Here is a 27,026-nt window from a genome sequence, read left to right as displayed (position 1 = left end):
GCAGAGTGTTGCTTTTATTCTGTCTCAGCCATTCCCCATCAAGACCATATCTTATACTTGGTCACGACTCAGATTTGCTCTACTTTCAAGAGGACAAATTCTGAAATCCCTCTCTTTTCCTCTCTCTCTCCTTCTCTGCTTTTACTTTCTTCTTTATCAAGATCTCTTGCCCTTGACCCTTGCCAAGGCCCATTCCCCATCACCTGAATTTTATTTCATGACTTCTTCCATAGTCTGAACTCATTGGTCAATAGTTTCAATTCAGTACCACTTACAATCCCCTCTGTGATGTCTCTCCTATCTGTCTTCTCTTTCTCTTCTTGCTCTTTCTTTTGAGAGGGATTATAAGGACCTCTACTACCTAGCTTCTGTTTCTTCTGATCTGTTCTGTTCTAATCCATACTAGTTACCCTTTTGAAAATGATCATCCTAATTTTGAGGCTCCATGAGAGCGTTTGTCCTCAAAACACCTCTACTTTTTCTTCTAAAATTTGCTCATGCTCTTTCTCATATATACCTGAAAAATAACATCTGTTTTCATTAAAGTTCATCTCAAATAACACCTCCAGATTCCTCCAACTTTACTTGATCCTTTCTCAGTGTTACATTTCTATGCTAGCTGTAATGGTTTGTATCTGTTTTATTTTCTCTGCAAAGTGATCCAGTGTAAAGGACATGACCTTTGGATTCAGAGAGAGATCTGGGTGAAGATCCCAGCTCTAGTATTACCTTGGGCAAGTCACAGCATTTTGCTAAGACCAAGTTTCCTCCTCTAAAAAAGGGGATAATACTATTATTGTTAATAATAATATTGGGATTGTTATAAGGAGTAAATGAGATAAAATGACTGCCATATAAGAGCCACTCAAGAAATATTATTCCTCCCCTTCTGCCCCATGGCTTGTGTCCTTGAGGTGGAATACTATGCCTTATTCAATTTGTATCCCTTGAAAAGTCAACAGTGTTTGGCCCTTAGTAGGCATCAATAAATATTTACTGAATTCACATGTCCTTATCATGTGTCTTTTTCCTCTGTTGAAAGTTAGAGATTCAGAAACAATAAATTTTTTTTGCAGTCCATTTCCTACTTAATTTTGGTAAGTTTAAAGCAGAATATTTTTGTTGGCTGAGCAGACACTTAATAAATTACCCTAGTACCAACAATTCCAACTTCTCCATTGAGAAATACTTGTGGCTAGCCTCAAGTTAAGGAGATGATATTTTTGTGAAAATAACAGGCATAATAATGATATCTGAGAAGGTTCTCTTCTAGGTTATTGACTCAGCATGATCTGATATGGCTGTGACCAATCATGGCTTTCTCTAATGCAGAGCTAATATGAAATGAACTGGGAATCTGATTCACATCTTTGTATGAAAAGGGTCCTTTTTCTAAAAATCTAATGGTACTAAAAATTTCCTAGCAAAATAAGTTCTTTGAGGAAAAGCAAGGCTTCAAGCTAGATGTTTGTTAAAGATATCATGGTGTACTAGAAAGATCATTGAACTTGGAGTGAAAAGGCCTTTACTCAAATCTCACCTTCACTATGTATTAGCTGTGGAATGTCATACAAAATACTGGGACCTTGTTCACCTTTAAAAAATGATAACATTCCTACATCACACGTCGTTGTGAGGATTGAATGACATACCTATGGAAACACACAGTAGAGTGCATGGCATATACAAAGAGAGAGTAATTAACAAAAGTTGGTTAAAATGTCAACATATAGAGAAATTTCTTATTAAAAAAAAAGTCCTAGCTCATTTTGCAGCCATATACTACCAAACATTGTGCTGTCATTGACTGCCTATGTACTTGAGGGATGGTTTTTATGTGTTAACTTGACGAGGCTTTGGTACCAAGATCTGAAGTCAAACACCAGTCTAGACGTTGCTATGAAGGTATACTTCAGATCATTTAAATCAGTGGACTTTGAGTAAAGCAGATTATTCTCCACAGTGTGGGTGGGCTTTGTCCAATCAGTTGAAGCCTTTGAAGAAAAAGACTGTGGTCCCTTTAGAAAGGGGGAATTCCACCTCCAGACTGCCTTGAGACTAGGATTGCAGCAGTACTTCTTCCCTGGTCTCCAGCCTGCTGGCCTGCTCTGCAGATTTTGGACTTGCCAGGCTGTACAACTGTACAGGGGTTTAAGGGAGCCAATCCCTTAAAATAAATCTCAAGAGAGAGACAGAGACAGAGATAGAGAAAGTACATTATCTCTATATGCCTGAGGTAATCCTATGTTTTCATCAGAAGTACTGAATTCTTGCACGGGGAATCGGTGATCCCTTTTCAGTGAATGACAGCCCTTGACTTGCCCTTTCCAACTTGCCTATACATCCCATCTCCTTCCTGCTCTCTCTGCTGGCCACAGTTGCTAATCCAAGAGTTAGGAATCAAGAAGCATTTCAGGAGCCTGAACCTTCTTCCTACCCTGACAGATAATTAGCAACTGGTAAGGAGAGAGCTGCTTTCTCTGTTTCTCCCTGAGAGGGACCCAGAAGCTCGAGCCTGAAACCCAAGCCCACCTCTGGCTTCCTGCATCATTTTCCAAGTCCCTCTTTGTCCTCCCCTCAGCTCTCTTTTGTCTTGACTTTCTTAACGTGATACCTAAGTTGGAGTGACCTGCAGACTGCCAACACCTCTTCAAAGGCATCCGTTCACATGGCTGGATGGGTCTCCGGTTCTGAATTCTTCTCTCAGTCCTCCAAGGACACTTTTATCTTTCTAACATCTCTCCCCATTCTCTGCCCCCCAGGACTGCTCTCATGTTTACCACTGAGCACAGTGGTTAGCAGTCATTCAAGGGGAATTTTGGACTCTGTAAGATGCAGAGTAAGCGCTCAACAAATGTTAGCTATTTCTACTACTGCTTGCACTCTGAGCCTTGCCTATCCCGGAATGCGGGAAGGTTTGCTTCATGCATCACTTGGGACATCTTTAAACTGTGGTCTCAGGTAGCCTCTGCCATCAGAATGAGTCGTGTATGAGGGTCCGAATCTGATGTCATGTGGGCCCTGACCCAAGACCTGACTCACGCTGGTGGGAGGGTTGTTCTAATGCCAGTCCTCAGCCCCACCCCCACTCCAACCATGTTCAACTGATTTGACAGTCATGACTTCCTGAATCCCAAGGGATAGCAATCAGATCCTTGTCAGATGGTTAGGCAGCTGGATGCTATTTTTATATAAAATTGCTTCAGAGCCTGTAGCCATTAGATCTACCATTTTCATGGAGACATGTTCAGTCTTGCCAATTTAACAGCTTCAGAGCATCCCCAATCATTCATCCATCTGATAAAGTTAAGTTCAAATTCATAGTTTAGTCTCCATTGTTTTCTTGAGAACTGGGGAGGGCATAAGAAATAGCAACAATCACCCATTTATTGTCAGATTAATTTTGTGAACTAACATTCCTGGCCAGAAAACAGTTTGGAGAAGCTAAAACTGTCTCATAGTCCACCATATTCTTGTGCAATTTAAAACCAGTGAGATCTAATCCCTTGCTTAGATCTCAATAACCCTTAAATCTCAGGGTTAGTCATTTAACCCTGGGTTTCCAGTTTGGGTAATTGAGAGTTGCCACCCTGCACACGAAACTCCCACTGGGATCCCTGGCAATGCCTGACAGCCAAGGCTGAGTCCCACTCCATTGGCTTCCAGAGCTCTGCTTGCCCTTCGGTGCTGTTTGCAGCCTGCTGGCTGTGTGTCCCATGAAGTCATAACCCGCAGCTGCCACGTCCGCTGCTCCATCCTGGGTGCTGGCTCAGGGGCTGGCACACAGAAGCTGCAGAATAAATATTTATTAAGCAAATACCTTGAAACTGATCATAGGCTGTGTAATAGCATTATTTGTCCCTTACAGCAACAAATTATTCTCAATGGTTAGAATAAGAAGATGAAACCAGGATGGAAGCTGATTAAATGGAGGTACCACATCATTGCCCCTGGTGCCTGTATGTCTGCAGTCAGACTTCTGCCCAGATCCCAGGGCCTCTGCAGAGCACCTCTCTCTCTGCTCTTGAAAGAAGACCAGCAAACCCTGTGCAGCTATGAGGTTGAATTAAGAAAAAGCAGGGACAGAAGGAACTCAGAAGGGAAAGTCTACATATCCTCTTCTCTATGGAAGTAATGGTAATAGCAAAACTAATAAGACTAAATTGTGTTAAGTACTTTCCATGGCACTGTACTTGACCTTTATTAATTAATCTTCAGCATAAGTCTATGAGGCAGAGTTTCTTATTACCATGCCAATTTATGGAGGGTAGAACAGGAACGTAGAGGAATTTAAATACCTTGCTGAAGCTGGTGGGTAGAGAAGCTGAAATTCTTCCCCAAGTGTCCCCAGTCCAGAACTTAGTGACCAGTCGCAGAAGTTCTGCTCCTTTGTTCCACTCTTCTTTGTCTTTTGCTGACTTGAATATTTAGGGGCAAGATCCAAGTCTCATTCACTTTTGGCTAACTCAGCACCTGGCCCATGGTCATGCATGTTATGTGGAGACAGTAAATATTTGTTGATTGGAAATCAGAGATAGTCAAAAGCACTAGGATAGTTATTTTATTCAGAAACAGCATGCATGAAAGAACCCAAAGCCACTGAGGGAAAGCAGACTCACACAAGTGGTCTTGCAGCCTTCAAAGACAGAACGTAACACTAAACATGTTTGGAATTCATAGCATCAAGTTAAAGAGTATTTTATAGTGACTACATTATAAGAAATTATTACTTCTTGGAAATAGCTAGAAGGATCCTGGTCTTTTGCTCTGACTGCTTTTCCCAATGCCTAAACTAAAGAAGGCAGGCCAGGTGAAACCCTACAGTGGAGCAGGAGTGGGGGTCCCCACAAGTAAAGTAAGCATAAGACATAGTTCCCATGGGTCTGTGTTTCCACCCCAGTTCTCGGGCCACATCTCTGTCTTGCTTTTCAGAGAGATAGCTCCTCCTGGGCAGGGTTGTCAAATCAAGTCCCTGAGACATGGTCGTAGGACTTGCCTCTCCTAGCAACCTGCCCCAGAAGTTCTGTGAGGCATGCCTAGAACTTTCTCAGAATGCTATCTCATCTTCTTTTGTGAGAATTAAAACTGAAGAAAGTGAAACTTTAGATGAGAAAATGAGTAAGCACTTTCAGAACAGAGCTCTCAAGCTCAGTTCCAATACAGCCTAGAGTTAGCTTCTCTTTAGACACCTTGAAATCCCTGGTGCTTAGAGCTGTATCTTGTGATCAGTTTGTATTTACTATATGTTTATCACTTGAATGCACGCATAAGTGAGTATCAACTAAATATTTCTTCAGAGAATACTATGTGTAACATATTGTGGCAATAGGGTCATCCCCACTGGTCAGAATAAGAGAACTTGGTTTAAATCCTAACATGTGGCTGGGGTAGATACTGAAGAACTTGACCGTCATTCTTCCACCTGATTAAATGGATCTCAAGTGGAGGGTGTGATGACTTTTCAAAAGAATTTAGCTATTGACAGCATCTTGGTAAAAGGTGCTTTAGGTAGCATTTAGTTAAGGGAAGGTGAATTAACCGTCATCCAAGTACACTTGGGTAACCCCGCAGTATCTCAGGCTGAAGAGATCCCAACCCTTCGTATTTGCCGAAAGAAGCTCCTGTTTCCACATCTTTATTTTCCTAACTGTGGGTCCGCTTCCCTAGTCCCTGGCTTTAAGAGCAGTTGTCAGGCATTTTTTTCTTGAATTCATCATTACCAAGACCTATTCATTTTCTTTCTTTATTTTTTAATCTCTATCTTGTCACCCCTCACTGCCTTTCCATTCCTATATTTCACTGTTCTCAATCAGGCTGTTGTGTTTTCAGCCTCTAATACATCATGCATAGTCCAACCTGTCTTCTTGCCTAACTTTCTCTTTCCATTGGCTGGTATGGACTGAATTATGAACACTTGAAATTCATATATTGAAGATGAATATGATTAACCCCCAACATGACTGTACTTGGAAATGGGGAGTTTAGGGAAGTAATTAAGGGTAATGAGGTCATAAGAATGGGACCCTAACCCGATCAGAAGAGGAAGAAACACCAGAGACATCTCTCTCTATATATATCTCTTTCTTTACTTGAGCACAGAGTAGAGGACATGTGAAGACACATGAGAAAGAGGCTCTCTATAAGCCAGGAGAGAGGTCTCACTAAGAAAGGAATTTTCCAGCATCTTGGTCCTGGACATCTAGGCTCCAGAACTGTGAGAAAATAAGTGTCTGTTGTTTAAGCTACCCTCTCTATGGTATTTTGTTATGGCAGCCTGAGAAGACTATAGAACAGGCCATTCTACACAGTGTTATCAAAAACTACATGTGTAAAACAATAACTTGGTCCCATGCTATGAAATCCTTTAGGTCCCCCACTGACTTGTAAGTCCAAATTCTCTAGCTGGGAACCTGAGGCCATCCCCATATCATTTCTGTAATGATCTGCCCAAACTGCAGGCCTTTATATTGTTTTAGGCTAACATTCTGCACCAGTGAACAGCTTACTGTCCTCAAAACACACCTGGCATTTTCTAAAGTCACCATGGAGCACAAAGCCTCCGGGGAACTGCTGCTAGTGTGCCATGGATGGAAGATGGCAGTTAGGGGATAGCAGCATGTGAGGGAGGCAAGCCACGTTGCAGACATGGTTACTTCCTGTCACTCTTCCTTGTCAACAGAGTCCTCACTGAGTTTGGGAGAGGTGATGGGCCCAGGTCCAGAGTGAATAATAATGTCTAAGCTAGGTGTCAGCAAACTTGTTATGTTAAGGACCAGAGGAAGGTAAGCACTGTAGGATTCACAGGCCATATGGTCATTGTCCAAACTCTGCCATTCTAGCATGAAAGCAGCCGCAAGTGATATGTAAACAGATGAACAGGGCTGCGTTCCAATAAGACTTGATTTACAAAAACAGCAGCCTAGATTTGGCCTGCAGGCCATAGTTTGCCAATTTGTGATGTGCCAATCCCAGAGCATTGACATTGTTAATCTGAACCAAATCTGAAAGTAATTTCAGATTTCTTGTTACATGAGAGAGGGAAAAACCTGCTTTTTAAAGGTCTTCTATTCAAACTCTAGGCCTTAAACCAGCAAAATCGGCATCACTGGGGAGCTTGCTAGAAATGCAGAATCTCGGGCCCCGCCCCAGTCCTCCTAAATCAGAATGTGCATTTTAATACAAAGCCCCAGTGACTGAAGGGTTCACTGCATCTTGAGATGCACTTGTTGAAGCACTGTTGACTGAAATGTTCTATTACCTGCAGCTGAGAGCATCCCTCACTTATACTGACAGGTAGGGATGAGGTCCTGATTAATCCTATGTGCTTTGCTGAAGACTTTGGTTTTGTCCTAAAGGACATTAAGGTGTTTTAAGCAGGGAGTGAAATGATAAATATTTTAGTGTATGTTTTATCTCTCATATGAAACAGTAAGTTCCTAAAAATCAGAATGTGTGGCAAAGAAATACCCCTGCTATTCATCCTCTTCTACAAGGCCAGCCTGGTAGAGCTTCCACCAGAGTCACATGATTGGATGGAATTCAAAAGCAGCTTCCTCTGTAAGATCTGCCTTCCTGCGTATAACCTACTGACTGTGTTCTGGCATATTTCTGGAGGCTAAATATGGCTGCTAGGCTGTCATTCAAGCATAACAATTTAGAACTGGAAAGTTTTAATTTTAGTTGTACTCAACATTGCCACCACCCAGCTTGGTTCATTTCCTTTCTGAATATATTTTCACCCCTCCCATTAGACTACACTGTAGTTTAGTGGGAGCAATCATTTATTTATTTATTTATTTATTTATTTATTTAATTAATTTTGGTATCATTAATCTACAATTACATGAAGGACTTTATGTTTACTAGGCTCCCCCTTTCACCAAGTCCCCCCCACATATCCCTTCACAGTCACTGTCCATCAACGTAGAGTAAGATGCTGTAAAATCACTACTTGTCTTCTCTGTGTTGCACAGCCCTCCCTGTGCCCCGCCCCCACACTATACATGTTAATCGTAATGCCTCCTTTCTTTTTTTCCCGCCCTTATCCCTCCCTTCGCACCCGTCCTCCCCAGTCCCTTTCCCTTTGGTAACTGTTAGTCCATTCTTGGGTTCTGTGATTCTGCTGCTGTTTTGTTCCTTCAGTTTTCTTTTGTTCTTATACTCCACATATGAGTGAAATCATTTGATACTTGTCTTTCTCTGTCTGGCTTATTTCATGGAGCATAATACCCTCTAGCTCCATCCATGTTGTTGCAAATGGTAGGATCTGTTTTTTTCTTAGAGCTGAGTAATATTCCATTGTGTATATGTACCACATCTTCTTTATCCATTCATTTACTGATGGACATTTAGGTTGCTTCCGTATCTTAGCTATTGTAAATAGTGCAGTGATAAACATAGAGGTGCATCTGTCTTTTTCAAACTGGAGTGCTGCTTTCTTAGGGTAAATTCCTAGAAGTGGAATTCCTGGGTCAAATAGTAAGTCTATTTTGAGCATTTTGAGGAACCTCCATACTGCTTTCCACAATGGTTGAACTAATTTACATTCCCACCAACAGTGTAGGAGGGTTCCCCTTTCTCCACAACCTCGCCAACATTTGTTGTTGTTTGTCTTTTGGATGGTAGCCATCCTTACTGGTGTGAGGTGATATCTCATTGTGGTTTTAATTTGCATTTCTCTGATGACAAGCGATGCGTAGCATCTTTTCATGTGTCTGTTGGCCATCTGAATTTTTTCTTTAGAGAACTATCTATTCAGCTCCTCTGCCCATTTTTTAATTGGATTATTTGCTTTTTGTTTGTTGAGGTGTGCGAGCTCTTTATATATTTTGGATGTCAACCCTTTATCGGATCTGTCATTTAGGATAATATTCTCCCATACTGTAGGATACCTTTTTGTTCTATTGATGGTGTCCTTTGCTGTACAGAAACTTTTCAGCTTGATATAGTCCCACTTGTTCATTTTTGCTTTTGTTTCCTTGCCCGGGGAAATATGTTCAAGAAGAGGTCACTCATGTTTATGTCTAAGAGATTTTTGCCTATGTTTTTTTCTTAGAGTTTTATGGTTTCATGACTTACATTCAAGTCTTTGATCCATTTCGAATTTATTTTTGTGTATGGAGTTAGACAGAAGCAATCATATTTTAGGATTTTTGCATTCCATAAGCCTTACAAAATGCTTTGTACATGATAGATTCCTGATAAACATTTATTTAAAAAATATAAAACATCATACATTACTTTTCTAGGTTCCTGGAATTGTATTTAAATGGGATAAGCATCGTGAATATGAATATCACCCCATTAGCCAAGTTGAAAGAGTCAAAAGGATCTAAATATTTTCAGCTCCTTTGCAAGATAGGTCTTTTCATATTCTTTATGTTTTGGTTCTAACACAATCCAAGAATGCTTTTATAAAGAGTTAGGTATAAACATTTGCTCTTAGGTCCACCCTCTTATCCGGTCGCTACATCCTGCAGGTCATTTATGAAGAGCTAAAACTCAAATAAACATCACTTCTAGTCCAGTTACCCAGAGTGTGTGTGGCTGTGCTAACACTTGACTGAGTAGCATGTCATAGCGAGCCCTTTATAAATACAATATATCATTTAAGCCATACAAGACCCTAGAAATGGGAAAATTTTTATCTTCATATGATTGATGAAGAAACAAAGGCACAGAGTATTGATATACATAGTTTAAGACCACACAGCTGAAAATTTGGTGGTAGTAGGAGAGGAGTTAGAATTTAAATCCAGATAGTCTGGGTCCAAATATTACTTTCTCAAGAGGACTTTCTAAACTTACACACTCAATTAGGTTCCTATCCTCCTGGCCCCAGTCCTCATAGACTACCTTTGTGTTGTATGTTTACATATTTATTTCATGACATACTGTAACTTCCATGAGGTCAGCCATCCCAACTCTTGGGCTGTTCACTTAGCATTGGGTGGGGTCCATGGCATGCCCTCAGTTATTATTTGTTGAATAGGTAAATCAGTATACACTCACATCTCATGAAATACATCATGGATCTCTCTTTGGGAAAAAAGATTTAAAAGCTCATGGGTTCTCACAATAAATGACATAATTTTGTAGGCCAGCATACACATTAATAGAGGACTTATTTCTGTAAAATAAATCAATAGAAATGGAAATATTAATATACTTGAGGGGCTTTGTGGAAAGTTACTCTAAAAAAAAGATGCTGATGTGCATACCAATGGCCATGATATGTAACAAGCACAAACACAGAAGTTTTCACGATGACCTCTCAGCCATGTCACATACATGCACTGCAGGGCATAATTCAGCTACTAATTCAACATTACTGAGAAACGCTCTGAAAAGCGTTATTTGGATCGCTATTAAAGGTTTAATGTTTTGTTCTAGATATTCATAACCAGGGTAAAAGACATCTAATATCTTGACTGTAGCATGTGTGAGAGTCTTCCAGATATGCAGGACAAAATTTACGTTGACTAGGAAAATCTCATGTCCTGGGTCTGGGAGAGGAGCTGGGGGCTGGGCAGAAGGAAGGAGAAGGGACTCAACACTCCCTGTTTGGTTCTTGAGCCAGGCAGTGCCAGCGTCTCCTCACCAGTGCAAATGCCCTTCATTCTGTTTCCCGGCTTCTTTCCACCCCCGAGCCAGCCTCACTGCACCCACTCAGGTACTGCCCACTGGGCAGCAACCCCGCTTCAGGCTGTGAAATGTCACTCTGATTCCACAGAGCTGCCTTATTCACCTCAAGACATGGCCATACCGCAGCAGTTATTCAGTGTGTATTAAGTGGGTATCTAATCCAATTATTGCTAGAAATGAGAATAAAATGTTTTCACTGTGTGTTTCCTACTATACAAATGAGTCTGTACAAAGATGGGTCTGCATGCCCTGACTACTTTTAACATGAAAATGGAAATTCTTGCTGGCAAGCTTAGTGTCAGGGCTTAGTCTGCCTTTTCCGCTGGGAGCTGGCAGGGGCTTAAAATCTTCCACTCATTTTCTCTACTAAAACTACTGATTTTGTCCAGACAATACACAAGTGCACATGGGGACAGTGAAATAGCACATCAGTACTCAATTACAAGGTGGTCACCCACATGATCCAAGGTTAGCTGATAATAACATGTAGTTCAGGTGAAGATTTAAAAGCAGTTACGGATTTTGGAAAAACTCACAAGGGCCACAGATCTCCAAGAGTCTGTGAGTCCCAGTTTTGTTTATTACATGCATTTATAGAACTTACCATGTTAGTGCTGTTCTAAGCTCTTTACAACTCTTAGCTCAGTTACTCATAACAAGGACATGAGGTAGGTTCTACTAGCATTGTTATTTACAGGGATGAGGAAACTGAGGCACAGTGAAGGTAAGTAATTTGCCCAAGATCACATAGCTAAAGGGGTGGAGTTGGGATTTAAAACCTGGAAGTCTGGCTCCCAAGCCCATGCCTGTAACACTAGACTGTTGAAAAACATTCATCATTTTGATGAGATGGTAATTCTAAAATTCAGTTTATGGCCCACAGCTGCATAGCTAACAGATAGCAGGGGGCTATGTGACTATGGATTTCCTTCCATGACAGCAGAGGACAAAGCAGGATAACAAAAGGAACATGGATCTCCCATCATTTAGTTATCTGCCCGTGTAAGTGAAGCTATGAGTTCCATACACTGGCTCTAACAAAACTCATACAGGCCTGCTGTGCTGGAGCTCAGAACCTTCCAGACATCTTTTTAGGTAATTAAAATTCTTGCTCTCATGATCTCATCCTTTGCTACACAAACACGTCCTAACACCTATGGGAACTTCTCAAAGCATGCATGGCTAGATAACAAGTTTCTCCACCTCTAATTAATGCTCACTTCATTTTCACATGGCTTTTCCCTTTAAAACATTCTTAGTTGGGGAGGGGCATCTGTAATGGAGGCCACAGGGGCCAGATGTGCTGTGAGTGTCAAACTGCCCCTCTCCTGCGTGAGGTCAAATTGCATATGGGTGTGTGGCTGACCTGCTCTGGCAGCAGCAGGAAGACAATCTGTGGCTTCTTCCCCTTCATTTTGTCTTCCATCCTCGGAATCTTGATGACTTGACATGTCCTTCTGTTCTCCCTGAGTGTCCATTTGCTACTCCACTAATGAAACTTACTACCTTTTCCTTCTGCAAAATAATAGATTAAGGTGTGATTAAGCCCATTTTCATAACATCCAGGATTAGACTTCAAATCTTCTGACTTCTAGGCCTTCCCATCTTGTGATGTTGGCTTTGACGCACTTTACAAAGGGCTGGGGTTTGCTCCCCCCAGAAGTGGTCTGTGATCCACAGAATCAGCATCACCTGGGAGTTTGATAGAATGCAGAATTTCAGGCCCCATTACACTTACTGAGTCAGAATTTGCACTGAATGATTTGCGTGCACTTTAAAACCTGAGAAACGCTGAGGTAAGGAATATCAAAATGCCTCCTGTGTACACATCATTTCAGCTCCTGACCCAGGATAGCTGCATGTAATGGGCTAAATCAACCCCACACATTGGTATTAGCACATCTGTAATTGGTCTGGCATTCCCTGTGAGGCAAATCATTCGCTAGCAGGCACAGTGAGAAAATCTGTTTGAAAGTCGACCTCTTTCACCTGGAAAATAAATACCTTCCTTTTCTTTGACTTTGGCGTAATGCTATGAGTCCATATGAAAGAGAACTTGATGTGACAAGATTTTTATGCTCTTTTGAGTTAAAGTAAAATTGTTGAAATGGTGTAATCCAACCACTGGATAAGCTGACTTTGTGATTCTCTTGATCTTCCTCACACTCTGTACTTCCCTGCCCTGTGCAGGCTATTTTCTGTCTGGACCACCCTCTCATCTCCAAACCTGGTCACACTTAAAGGCCAAGTGGTTAAGTTTTCCTCTATGAAATCTATGATCCCTGATTCTAGTCAGAATTAGTTACTACTTGTGCTCTGCTGACATTGTTCCCTATATATGTCACAGCCTGTGCACCCCTCTCCCTGTACACACCTCCCCCCTGTGCACCCCTCTCCCTGTGCACCCTTCTCTCTGTGTACCCCTCTCCCTATGTACCCCTCTCCCTGTATACTCTTCTCAAGGGGCTGAGAAACAGAGCAAGTGTGAGCTTGGAAGCATGACCTAGGTGTGAATTGATTGAACAGCTCACTTCCTATGTGAGTTTGGTAAGTTATTTACATTTCAGTTCCTTCTTCAGTCAAGTCACACTAACTTCTCTCCAGTTTTGTGCTCCCAGTGTCCATGGCACCCCCACCTGCAGTGCTAAGGCCTAAATGCCTGGATTCATCATTGACTCCTCCCTTTCTTAGCCCCCACAACCAGTCCAAGCACAAATCCTGTTGGTTCTGCTTCTAAATGCATCCAGAATTTTATCACTTCTGCCCACCTCTACTGCTCCCACCTGGGTCTGAGCCCCCTTCCTCTTTGGCCTGGATCCCTGCCCTTGTCCTAACTGACCTCCAAGCTCTGCCTCTATTCCTTTCCAGTACAAGCAGATTGATCGTGTGAAAATGTAAATGGAACCACTCTCCTGTCTAAACCCTTCCAATGGAAATCGTTTTAGAGTAAAAGCCCAAGTTCTTAAAGACCCGCAGGGCCTGAACGGATGGCCCTGTGCTTCCTCTCAGTGTATCTCCCACAGGCCAGCTCACCCATCTCTGGCTCTAGTCACCTAGCTGACCCTCAGGTTTGGGAGAGAAGCTCACGACAGTGTTGTCGGCACGTGTGGTTCCCTATGTCTGGAATGGCCTTCCTCAGGAAATCTGCATGTCTTATTCCCCGACTCCTTCAAGCCTTTGCTCAAATGCCACCTCCTCAGTCAGACCTTCCTGGACCACTCCATTCAAGATACTTCCCGTCTCCTTTCGGGGCTCTATTTTTGATACTGTAGCTCTTTTCATCTCTGTCACAGAGGAAATTATTCCACTGCAGTGACAGCCTCTCTCAGACTACCAGGCAAGCTCTTTCAGAAAGGCTCACAAATCAAATTAAGAAAATTGAATCACACACGGTTTATTAAATCCATTAAAACTCACACTGAGAGAATAATGTGGTAAGTTAACAAGCTTAACATAGTGAGCAAGTGGGTTAAAGACCCATAGTACCTGGGTCCACAGCTACAACAATGTTCAGAGGTCTGTTTCTTTCTCTCCCATACTAGAATTCCCTGATAGTTACCAGGACCTGTACTGAACTTGATTGTGTGGACTCAGCAGACTAAGAAGGTATCTGGAACCAGTACATGTCCATGGCTGTTGCTTGCCAAGGAGCCTGCTGAGCAGCTAAAATTTTATTTGTGTTTCTTTGGCAAAGGTCACTTGGAGTCAGAATGAATTTCCCGAATGGGTGGCCAGATTAAGAATTTATGAATATCAAATGTCTTGCTTGTATTTTAGTGTCATGAATATCAGATATCCTGGCCCTGCTATTTCTTCCTATCTATGCACATATGCTCTACTTTCTTGCTGACATGTCTCACATGTTACTGATTATCTGTGCTTACATATGAGTTTTATGCATCCCAATTGTTTTCTTCCAAAGCAGAATGGATTATTCTAAACAAGATCAGAAATGCACAGTACAGCTTTCTCATATGTCATGTCTCACCCAACTGCAAGTGCCATGAACACAGGAAGTTTCATCTGTGTTCTCCACTGATGCATCTCAGCATCTAGATGTGTGCTTGGCACAAAGCCAATAGCTAAGAAATAATTGTTGAGAAATGAATGAAATTCTGAAAACCACAAATCAAATAACGTATGAATTGCAGTAGACCAGGAGGCACCATGACTTGGGACAGGAAAGGAAGAAGAAAGTAGCAGCCAAACCGCGCAGCCCTTGTCCCGCTGGATGCCAGTCCCTGTCTGGGCCTGAGGGGGTGGAGTGATGGTAATGCTCACTCTGCAGCTGGGGAGAGCACCTCTTCTGGAAACTGTCACCTTTTCTTTCTGTGCATTCAGAGCAGCTTTTCTTTTGCCCTGGTTGCTTACCATCAAACTAGGTTTAATCACACACTCTTCAAATATTTGTTTTGTGAATAAATACCCTGTCACATTTGTACCTAGACTTCAAAGCCATTGTGAAGATTGATACTTGAAGTGACGTAGACATGTGCCCCGAACGAGGCTTACTTCATTCAACCCCAAGTATAACTGGAGTAGAGGCTGCAACCTTGAGAGCCGTGGACATATGAGGCCTTAGGCATTGTGTTAGAATGTTCTAGCTGCTATAACCAAGTACCACAGACTGGGTAGCTTAAACAACAGAAGTTTATTCTGCAGAGTTCTGGAGCCTGGAAAGTCTAGGAACAGCGGGCTGGCTGGTGTGATTCCTGGTGAAAGCTCTCTGCCCAGCTTGCAGAGGGCCACCCTCATGCTGTGTGCTCATGCGGCCTTTCCTCGGCGTGTGATCAGGGAGGCCTCTCTCTCTTCCTCTTCTCATAAGGCCGCTTGTCCTATCAGGTGAGGGCCTCATTCATATGACCCCATTTCACCTTAATTCCCTCCTGAAGACCCTATCTCCAAATGTATTGGGAGTTACCTTGGGAGTTAGGGCTTCGACATATGAATTTGTGGGGAGACACAATTCAGCCCATAGCAGTGTTTCTGCCCGGCACAATATCTTTTTCATTTTTTCTTTTTTTTTTCATGTTACTTATCTACTTAAAAAAACTAAGATCGACATCCAACACTTTGCTACTTCTAACCTGCCTCATTCATTTATTTTACCTCCCTAGCTGCTGTAGACATTTAAGTTTTGACCCTTAGCCTACCGATTTAACTACTGGCTCTATTTATGAAATTTAGGACATGTAACATCACGAGTATGAATGTGTTTATGAAAGAAGAGAGAAAGTGCCTGAAATTATGTTGTTTTGGAAAATTATGGATATACAGATAATAATGATGACAAATGACCTACTTCTCCATATTTGTGTACCAGAGGTTGGGGAGAGCTTTCATTTAGCTTGCTTTTTAATGTCATGCCCACTCACCCAAATTTCTGTTTGTTAAATTAGATTGTTTGATTGTGAGGAGCTTATTGATATTGCACTATAGAAACTGCACAGCAGTTGAAAGCAGATATAGCCCTTCACAGCAGAGTTTTGCACATTTTCTTTGGTTATGACCCAGAGCAAGACATTTTACTTGAGAACCTGTAAATAGGATGCATTGTGCTATATTATATTGTATGATATTCTATTCTTCTACAGTGTTCATGGCCTACATAGTTGATTTCCAAAACATGAATCAAACTGTGAACTGTAGTTTGACAAACACTCGCAGTGGGCTGGTCCCCTAGCCTTGGCTAGAACCCAGACAAAATAATTTCATTCTCTTAGAAATTTATCTGCTGAAAGTTTTTTGGTCACAGATCAGAAAATTTTGGAACTGGAAGAAACTGCAGCGGTCAAATCAGTACACATCACTCAACATATAAGCTCTCCCTGTTTGGATACAGCAAACCTAAAATGGTAAGTCACAAAAATTAAAAATTATCCCTCTGTCTTTTGACACTTCTGAACAAGTTTGCTAACTGCCTCTTTGCCATGATCTCATTCTCTCTTGAAAAGCTCACAGTACGGTTTTTGTTTTGTTTTGTTTTTCATTTCCTCACTGTTTTTTCCAGGTCAGAGTACCACAGCTGACTTGATTATGGTTTGAGGTCACCAAGAAGCTTAATCTAGGGAGGAAGGGGGTTGGGGGGGTTTGGTGGGGGTAGGGGGTGCGGAAAGCCCAGGATTTTATGGCACACCTTAAATTGCCGTCTGGTGACATGAAGAGCTTCACAGGAGCTGAAGAACCTAAGACCCAAGCAGAATTTTCAGGGGACATTCACAGAGAGAAGCCAAGTTGAAGCCGCTAATTGGTGAAAAAATGCTGGATCACGTGCTGCCATCTATTGGTGACACTGTCAAACAGCAGTGTTTAAGTGTTGGCAGTTTTCAATGCCTCTTGTTTTTATAAAAATTGTGTTTGGGGGGAATTAGAGTTAGTTTCACTTATTCTCCAATATTTTACTTCCCAGACTGCTTTGGCTTCAAGTTAAAGCATCCGTGAATGGGAATGACCCATGTTTCACCCTCATGTATCTTGTGTGTAAAGGAGACCAAGGGGAAGGGGGAATTCCCACCCTGTCTCATTACTGTCCAAGCCGACACACTTCCCCTTCGGGATGGTTTAAGGGAAGGAGGGACTGTCTGCTCCTGTCAGAGGGATTTCAAAGAACACACTGTTCCCATCCTTTAGATCTCGATGATTGCTTCACGAATCTCCCGGGATTACCATACGTTGTGTGCAAATGACAGCTTTAAAACAAAACAAAACAGTCCCGCCCTGTTTGGAAGCTTACTGATACTAAATGCTACACCATGGTCAATAGCCACCTGGGTTTGTTTGCAAGGGAAACCAGACCTCAAGGCCCTGCTGCTTGCATTTTTAAAGGGACACTGTTCATGAAAGAAGATGAAGATATAACTAAGCAGTGTTAACAAAATTGCCTATCTTAAATGTTTACACTGAAAAATAAAATTATTTTTATGGGCAAAGGCAATGCGATTTGTGTTAATCATTACATAGTTGTAAGATTTATTTAAAATATAAATTAGTAAAGCACAAGGGCAATGCAATGAACAGCCATGGCACACAAATTTAAAGTAATACAAGATCTGCTAGCATAACAGTCAAGGCTGGGATACAGCAGTGAACAGAATCGATTAAATGTTCTGCCCCTAGAGCATACATTCTAATGGAGTAGGGGAGGTACATGGTGAATAAATTGAGTCAATTATACATACAGCATGAGAAATGGTGATTAGTGCTATAGAACAAAGAATGCAGGGGTGGGGATGGGGCATATGTGTGGAAAGTGGTGTGTGATCTTGAGTTGAGTGGTCAGGGTATACCTCATGGAGAAGGTAGCATCTGAGCGGACTTGTAGGTCAACAAGGAATTAGCCACAGGGTGCAAGGAGGAGAATTCTAGGAAGGAGGAGCAAGCAGCCTGTGCAAAGGCCCTGAGGGAGGAGTATTCCTGGAAGGATGGTCGAGGCTGGTGTGGCTGGAGTGAGGTGGAGTGAGGTGGGGGGAGGTGGGGCTGAGGAGGAAATAACCTTGGGGAGGAAATGCAGGGAAGGTGGCTTGGCTAGTGGCCTGTGGGCTTTCACTCTTTCACTTTTGCTCTTTTGGCTGCAATGGGGAATCGTTGAGGGTTTTGAGCAAAGGAGGAATGTGACCAGATACAGCCTTTAAAAGAATTCTGCTAACTGCTATTTGAGAATAGGCCATAGGGAGCAAGGGCAAGAGCCAGGAGCACCAGAGACGACAGGAGCAACCCAGGTAGGGGGTGCCCGGGGCTGTCACTGGGCTCCCAGTACAAGTGGTGAGAGACGACCAGCTTCTGAATATCATCTGAAGATGGAACCAGCAAGGTTTATGAACAGATCTGCTGTGAGATGTAAGAAAGAGAAGAGTCAAGAATGACCCAAGGCTTTGGCCTGAGCACTAGAAGGTTGAGTTGGCATCAACAGAGTTGGGGAGAGCTGAGCAGAAAGCGAGTTTCTGGGAGAGATATACCATCTTCCCTCAGTCCTCTCAGGGCATCTCTGAGTCTGGAGGCACAACCTTACATGGCATAGAATCAAGAGTCATCCCCAGCTGGGGGCACAGCTCTCCCTTGTGGATCTGTCTTGTGCAGTGCCTTTTGACATCCGGCTCTGGGAGGCCTCACTTGTCTTGCCCTCCCTTCCTCCACCTCCTACATCATTCTGTCCTCTTCTGCTGCTTTTTGGATCCATCAGGGGGTGATGCTGGCCTCCCTCCACCAGCTGTGTCACCAGGTAGCCCTCAAAACTGCCATTTTCATGCCATGATCCCCATCCCAGCTCCCTGGTAGGTTTATGATGTGAGGACAGCGCTGATCTTTTATGTACTGTCTGGACTTTCACCCATGAAATCATCATGCCCTTATATTCTTTTCTCCATATTTTCCTTGTTAACTTAAGAAATGATTTTTGTTGATGATAATACTGAGGGCGGAAAGCTCAAAAAAGTTGTTAGAAGCCAAAATAATCTTTGGCAGAAAATCCTGGGAAACTCCCCAACTAGTGGGAAAATTACTGGGTTTTGTGCGATATGACAAGCCTTCACCCATCCTAGGAAGGAACTGCTAGCTAGGTTGTCAGTGGGGAAACTGATGAGACAGAATGTGTGTGAGATGTACAGAAAAAGGGGTTGAGTAGACATAGAAAGAGATCTCAATGGTCCACACTGCAATCAGAGAAATAGCAGCTCAAAGAGCCTGAGGGGCCCTCAAGAAATTAACTAACATAATTCCTTCCTTTAAGAAATAACAAAACACAGGGCAAAGAGAACAATTGCTTTGCCCAAAGGACATGAATAACATCAGAGTGTGGATTTGTGTGGATTTGAACTTGGGTCGCCTGATCCTCCGTTCCAATTTGTGAGGAAGTCTCCTCAATCCAGAGCAAATGAGAAAAATAAGGACAATTTAGAAAGCTTTTTCTGAATGTGAATTAGTTACATTTAAAAAGCTGTCCCTTATCCTGAGGTTTATACCTTTCTGGACTTTCTCCCTTTTTTTTCTTTGGTGACACAAAATATTGTCTGTATTAATAAATAATGGCTCTCAATGTTATTGGAGTTTTGGGGGTTTTCTTAATGCTGTTTTTTTGGCAATTCCAAAACAATTTACCACTACTACTCTTTTAGAGAAAAAAACAACAGAAGTCTGGGAATCACTGATGTAGGGGTTCCAAACAGCATGGAGATTTTTTACTCCTTGACAGCAGGGCAGGCTGCACAGGTCTGTTTGGTAGAAGATGGGAGACCAACCCCAGAGGAGCCATTCCTAGGAACAATGACAGCCCACCACCCGGACTTGGGCTTCCCTGGAATGGACCTCTTCCTTCCCTTCACTCCCTCTCAGTGAATCAAAACTGTCTGGAGTCCTTGGGTGAGATGCTTGATATGGAGCCCCTCTGGATCCTGAAGGTGGCAGCCTGGAGGCAGAACCCGACCCCTAGGTGTGTCTGATTGGAGGGGTTGGGGATTGGACTGAGCTACCCATTTTCCTCTCAGGCTGTGGCTTACTCTAGGATGCCGAGGCATCAGGATATTAGTTCTCCAACTTTCTGAAGCCCTCTTCTTGGGAAACATCCAAGGAGAGACTTTTCAATCATAGTTATATGAGTTGGACTGAAACTCTCCTCCTTTGTATCATCAGCCCCTAGGTCGTTTCTGCCCCTTAGAAAAGGTGGGGGGGCTAAGTTTCTAGAAAAATTTCATCAGACTTGAGTCCCCACCAAAATGTCCTCTATACTGCTTTGCGCCGACTATTCATAGCCCACATTTACATCTTGACAGAGGCTTCTGAAGATGTTTAAAAAAAGGAATTTGAAATGAGTGAAATTGCAGCTCCCACCCCTTAGTTGGGGGTTGGGGCACCATAACCCTCTGAGTATCCTTCAAATCATGCAGCCTTAGCAGCTGCCAACTTAGAAAGAAGAATATGAAGGGTTTTAAAAGAGGAAGGTGACAGAGGGACGACTCAGAGACCTGCGAGTTTTCAAAGGAAAAGGAAACCAAAAAAGGAAAGAAATGTGTGGTCAGCATTTATCTGTGAAAGCTCATCTTCTAGTGGAATTTCTTTTTACCCAACCCCCACAGCGTGTATTGGGCCAGATGACTCTTCTCCTGGCGCAACTATTCTAGTAACGTACATCTGGCCAAGGATGAAGCTGTCTTTGCATTTTGACTATTTCTTGGACTGTTTCAGGTGGTCTTGCCTGGAAACATTTGCAACTCCCGGAAATAGCAGCTGCGGAGAGGAGAGAAGGGAACTAGCAGTCATCAAGCTGCTTTGCGAGAGGCCGTGCTTAGGAGCTCTGCATGTCCTTTCTCACTGAAACTTCACAACAATCCCATGTGGGGAGTATTATTAGCTTCATTTTACAGATAAGGAAACAGCTGCTCAAAGAAGCCAGGTCACTTGCCCCAGATCGCAGGGCTAACAGAGGACAGCCCTGATATTCAAACCTAGATCTTCCTGTTTCTAGAGTAATCTTTTTACAAGACATGTTGCAGGGCATCTGACCACCAGATACATTCAGTTAATGGGGAAGGAGAGTGTGGTTTCTAAGCCATGATGTGACACAGAGAGAATTGAAGAGACAGAGACAGAAAAAAAATTACAGGTGAAGTTAGTGTCAACACACAAGACAGCATTACCCAGGCTTCCTGTGGCTCTCTGTCTCTGAAGCACTCCACAGGGGGGCTGCGCCCAGCAGCAGACACTTCGGGATAGAAAGATAGGAAGGAATCTGTACTCAGTAAAACAAACTTAAACTCGGCATTGCAATGCTCTAACCAAGCCAACGAGATGGTGAACACTTGTTGAGCTTGTATTTCTAACAGTTTCTGGAATCAAGAAACAAGTAAAATTGTGTGGTATCTTTATTATAGAATCATTATTCCTTTGAGTCATCCTTTCATTTCAGATCATTAATATTAACTGGCATCAGATATATACATACAGAGACAGAGAAAAATTATACCTAATGGGTCAAAAAAACTCAAAATATTTTTAAAAAGCATCGAATCTTTGGAATCCAACATGTGTGATTTTGTGACAGCTCAGGAAATCCAGTGGCTTCTGCCTCAGATCTGAAGATTGTTTACATTCCAGTGGAATTCCTGGGAAAGTCCAGAGCTCTCAGTGCTTTGAAAACAATGGCTTATGGAGATCGGTTTCCCAGCTGCAGCAACCTGACAGGAGGGAAGGCCTGAGAGGGTCCTTCGGGTGGGACTGGGCCAGAGAAACATCCCTCAAGAGCCCTGCCTGTTCACTCCCTTGAGCTCAAACTACTTTGAAACAGATGCAGACTCTGGCCTGCTAAGCCTCGGCTGGGCTCAGAAGAAGATCGCTACTGTGCCTTTAGCCATCAATAGCAATTCCTGCTGACAATTTCTACAAATTCTCAGAGTTACAGCCATTCCCTGGACAGGCTAAAAACTCATAAGGTGTGAATACCTTTCTTGTTCACCAAGGAATCATGGAAAGAGAGCCAGCAATGGACCATCTTAAGCTATACTAAATCCTTCCTTTTGCAGAAGAAACTGAGGCCCTGAGAAGTTTGATCAATTTTTTTAAATTTCACAGTTGTTACTGGCAGGGTCAAGGCAAGGAGCTCAGCGTCATTAGTTCATTCGGCACATATTAGTCCAGCTCTGTGTTACATACAGGGAAAGAACAGCATTTAAACTAATAGCTTCTGTTAGTAACAGAGGGATGGATTTAGGGCAGGTCCTTCCATTTTGTTCAGTTATTGTATGTTTATATAGTTAAAGGGATCCTGGTTCTCAGTTTAATGTTGATTGTTATTCTACAAAGCAAACACACAGAAATACCACTCCTCTTTTCAGAGGTTGATTTAAGGATGGGCACGTGATGTAGCTCTCATCAAGCATCAATAAAGGGAAATTTTCTTTGGGGCTTGGAATTAGGTCTGGGAATGATTTTTATGCCCCAGAAGTTGTCATCTATGAATGCAATGCCAACTGGGACTAGCCTATTGACACACTGAGGAGAGTGGAAAAGAGAGGTAGAGAAAAATTTGGAGACCCTAATGTCTTATCATCAAGGTTTTTCACTGAGCTACTAAAAAACCAAATTCAGAGGCCCCTCACCAACACTTGTTGATAGGTAAGCTGATAAAACTATCTTACTGATTAAACCAGTTAAGTTAGGTTTTCTAAAGCTTGTAACTGAAAGCATCCTTCAACAATATTTGAAGTTTTAGTGGCAGGTTATTACTAGGGTTTCAATCTAATGACTTCAGTTTTCTCTTAGGCAAATAGAGTGAGAAGAGATTTGAAGACAGTAGAGGATGGAAAAGCAGCCCGTTAGGGGAGTAAAGGAGTGCCGAGGGCCCAGCAATTACAGCAGCGCCAATCTACTCATTTCAGTGAATTTTCTCCAGCTGTGCTCAGCTGCCCAGAACAGCAATGGAGAAGACAAATAATTGCAGTCAGCAAGGTTCGAGGGTTTTCCAGGTGGGTTCTTCTCCTTTCTTCTTTCTGCCACATCATATTATCTTCCGAGCATCAGTTCAACTCAATATTAAAAAATGCTTACCATATATAAGGCACTCCAAAGTCATTATAGAAATTGAAAAACTCTTCTTATGACTTCCGGGATGACACAGATAAATTCAGAGGCTGTCTTGGTGGGTCCATGTCTTCATGGCATTAAATGACCTACAACTGTAAGATCATGAATTGTTGAAAAAAAATCACATAAAAAGGAAAATAAGTCTCTATGGACTACTTTTGAATGTCTTTGGATTAAAAGCAATGGGAACGGGTGATCAGATGTTTGGGGCTTACTTTAAAAACAGAGCAGTCCAGCAAGGCTAAATATATTCATTCATTCACTTCATACTCTGTCACTGTGTCCACAATGAGGTGAGTTCATGTGTTATGAACTATAGACTTACTCTCTGCAAGTTGAGTGGAGGAATCAGATAAAAGCTAATGTTAATAGCAAAATTCAAAATCTATACATGGCAAAGGGATCCATAAGGGGAAGTGCTATCTCCTCTTTGGAATAGAGGTAGGACAGCTGGTAGGTGGCTAGAGACACTTTCATGCAGGTCTAGTAGAAATTCTATAAATGGAAATGGTGGGCAGTACATTTCAAGCAGTAGCAGAAACCTGCTTGAAGGCTGGTGGCCTGGAGCAGCTTTTCTTCTTTGTGGAAAAGCTGATAGCTTTCTGGGGCTGGAGCAAGGCAGAGAGCTTAGGGAGATGGACTGTGGAAGGGAAGGTCAGGGCCATTTGAGTTCAATAGTGCTAGAAAGGAGCCACTGAGGAGCTAAGGAAGGAAAATAATTCAGTCAGATTTATTTCTGGGAGAAATAGCCTGTTGACAGTACAGAGGCCAAGCTGGAGGGGAGAGACTGAAGAGGGAATGAAATGGGGAGGCCTGTGAGACAGGCATTCTAAAAGGAAAATAACTCAAATTTGAAAATAGACTAGGCCTCCATGTTTGGGGAACAGAGAATTTAGAGGCCATCACATTTGGATTCACAAGTTCAAAAGCTTACTTCTGAGTCCTTCATCAAGTTGAAGGCCACCTTGTGCTTTCTTGGACTATCAATGTCCTGCAGAAATACCATCCATTGACCAAAGGACATTTTTGAAAGATGACTTTAGTCCTTGACTTGAGTGGTTTCATAAAAATCAAACTGTGAAAGGGATCCAAACCACAACCACAGCCACTCTTTCAACAATTGCTTTTCCTCTGGAACATTCCTCCCGCACACTCCACCTTGCTTCACCCTGGGCTGTCTTCTCTCACCCCTCACCCAGTGACTCAGCTCTCCTGCCCATTCCATTCTCTCCCGCTCTTCTTCATTGATAACTTTCCTGTCTAGAAAGACCCCATTTTTGCCAGGGAGGAAACTGACACTGTGATAAGGGTATCCTCCTCAGCAGCTGGGACAAGGAGAGAAGGCTGGGGTGACTCCCATGTTAATGATTTTTTAAGCCATTATAGTACTTTCTTTAAACTTGCATTGATTAGCCAGGGTTCAATCATCAATATGAAATCAAAATTAAGACAATTATCTAAGTAATTTTGAAAAAGGGAAGAGATTCCTGCTTTTGTCATTCATACATGTTATTTTTCCTTTCCTTAAAAATGAGACTTTATTTCCTAGAGCGGTTTTAAGTTCACAGCACATTTATTTTAACAGAAGATAAACAACTCCTCCCAAATGCTTGAGGAAAGTTCTGACTTGAGCAGAACCTTGCCAAAAGATTCTACAGGTCATGAAATTTCCTAGAAAACAAACTGTGAGAAGATGCCCTGATGCTACTCTGTGGGCTTTAATGGATTTATTGACATGACTATAATAGTTTGAAGTGGAAATTTATTTAGCTTTAAATCTGTACCAGGCCTATTCCAAGGCCTCTACTTGTATTAATTCATTTAATCCTCACAAACACTAATTATCATCACTATTTTATAGCTGAAAAACTATAGAACTCAGCTAGTAAGAGGTAGAATTAGCAAGGGTTCAGATTCAGTCCACTGAACTCCAAAGCCCAAGTTTAACTATTAACTTTTAATGGTCTTATGCAGAAAGGTTGAACTTGTATTCCTCTCTGGGACAAGCTTCCTTGGGTAAAAGTGTAGGGAAGATGGATCTGGTGCCAAGATGATGTCAAGTTCATAGGGATGTGCCATGAAATAGGATGCAAAGAGGCCTGGAGATCCCAGATGGTAAGTGCATCTTGTAAATCCTGTTATAGAATCAGAGCATTTTTACCTTTTATTACTTCCGTGAAATGCTCTTCTAGGAGAGGGAAGGAATTAGGCCCCGTTTTTAGCCTAGACAAAGATGCAAAGGAGGGAAAAGTACTTCCAGAGGCTATCATGGCAGTGAGAGTAAGGATTAAAAGAAATTTCCCAGGAAGAAGATGGAGTAAGGCAGAGAGCCACTAGAGCCAGTTAACTATGTGAGCATAGGGTCCTTACTCCATTACTAATATTGGAAAATCTGGGTATATTATATCATGATTGGAAGAGGTAGCAGTCCTCTTTCAAAGGGCACAACATAGTGACCAGAAACCTAAAGGGTCCTTGTACAATGGAGAACAAGGCCTAAAGCCCCTGAGCTGTGCGACTTTCTATTCCTGCATTCACCTCCCACCTCTCTTCAGGGTACTCTTGTATCCTGTATTGATGCTGAGAACCATGTTAATACTAATGATTTTTTTCTCTTAACCTTTGCTTCCCTGAGCTGCTGGTCACATAAATCACTCAGCCTCCCAGTTTAGTGGCCCTTGGGTATATATAGCTGATCATAAGCTTCCCAGGAGCCTGGCACAAAGCGAATACTCAGAAAATGTCAGTGAATTCAGGAGCAACATTAAAACTAAATGAGGAAACAATGAACATTGAACAATCAGCTCAAAATTACTTTCCCCAACTTTTTCTTAGCATTCTAAAAATATCAGGAGGGGAAAATTGCTTCCTGTCCTTCTCATTGCCAAGGGATTTTCTCCCATAAACAGCTCATTAGCAGTAGCTTCTCCAGCTTTCTGAGACCAAATAGCAACACAAGTAGACAAAGTGCACACACTAAAGGTAAATGACAGTGTTAATCAAGCTTAATGAATCGCAGAGTCTGCACTCAACTGGGGCAAAGGCACCAACAGCATCTCCACTTTGAACCCAAGGCATTCCCCTTGCCTTCAGATTTCTTGGAGCGGATTTTCTCAGACATATTTTCACCCACACAGAGATGCTGACGTTTCTTTCTGACCTTTCTACTTCAGTTATTTCCAAATCAGTTTCCACATTTCCATCACTGTGACATACTGTGCTTATCGTTCGGCTCACATCTGTTCTGGTCACCACTTGGCATCGGATAGTGGGGAGTTCCATGCCCATTTCCTACAAGCCTCTGGTGTATTCCCACCTAAGTTCAACTGATGAAGCCTGGGAACAAAACATCCCATCCAGCTTTGACCTTTGATTGTCCACTGATACGACTTGCCTCCCTTTGCTTCCAAAATTTGAGCCTATAAGTATTTCCTTGTTTTGCAGCCATTTCAGCCACCTATCTCAGGGCTTATGCTGCCAAATAAAACAAGGTATAAATTATGTTATAATATGCCATTGTTGATACACCCAGACAACCTGTGAGCTTGGCAGCCTGTTGTCCTGGAAAAAAAATGTAAATGGACTCAAAAGAGGAGAGACTGAACAGCAAATGAAAATGGGGGAGGCACTCTGATCCGTGAGATTGGCACTTTAAGAGGAATAGAATTAAAAATTTCAAAATAGAACAGACACTGGAAGTTGGGGAACAGAAAATGCATAGACCAGCACACTTAGATTTATAAATTCAAAAACTTACTTCTGAATCCTTCATCAAATTGGAGAACACCTTGTGTTTTCTTGGCATGCTGGAA

General features: G+C 42.3%; 1 long non-coding RNA gene across 1 annotated transcript; it reads left to right on the top strand.

The window, feature by feature from the left end:
• Positions 1-15,201: 15,201 nt before the first annotated feature.
• On the top strand, positions 15,202-17,558 carry LOC118967435 (uncharacterized). Its single transcript, XR_005054459.2, has 3 exons — positions 15,202-15,486; positions 16,400-16,499; positions 17,275-17,558. It is a non-coding gene; the product is annotated as an uncharacterized lncRNA (long non-coding RNA).
• Positions 17,559-27,026: the final 9,468 nt, after the last annotated feature.

The sequence above is a fragment of the Manis javanica genome, chromosome 13, assembly GCF_040802235.1.
Source record: "Manis javanica isolate MJ-LG chromosome 13, MJ_LKY, whole genome shotgun sequence".
NCBI classification, from domain to species: Eukaryota; Metazoa; Chordata; class Mammalia; order Pholidota; family Manidae; genus Manis; species Manis javanica.
This window is presented reverse-complemented; position numbering and strand designations above follow the sequence as displayed.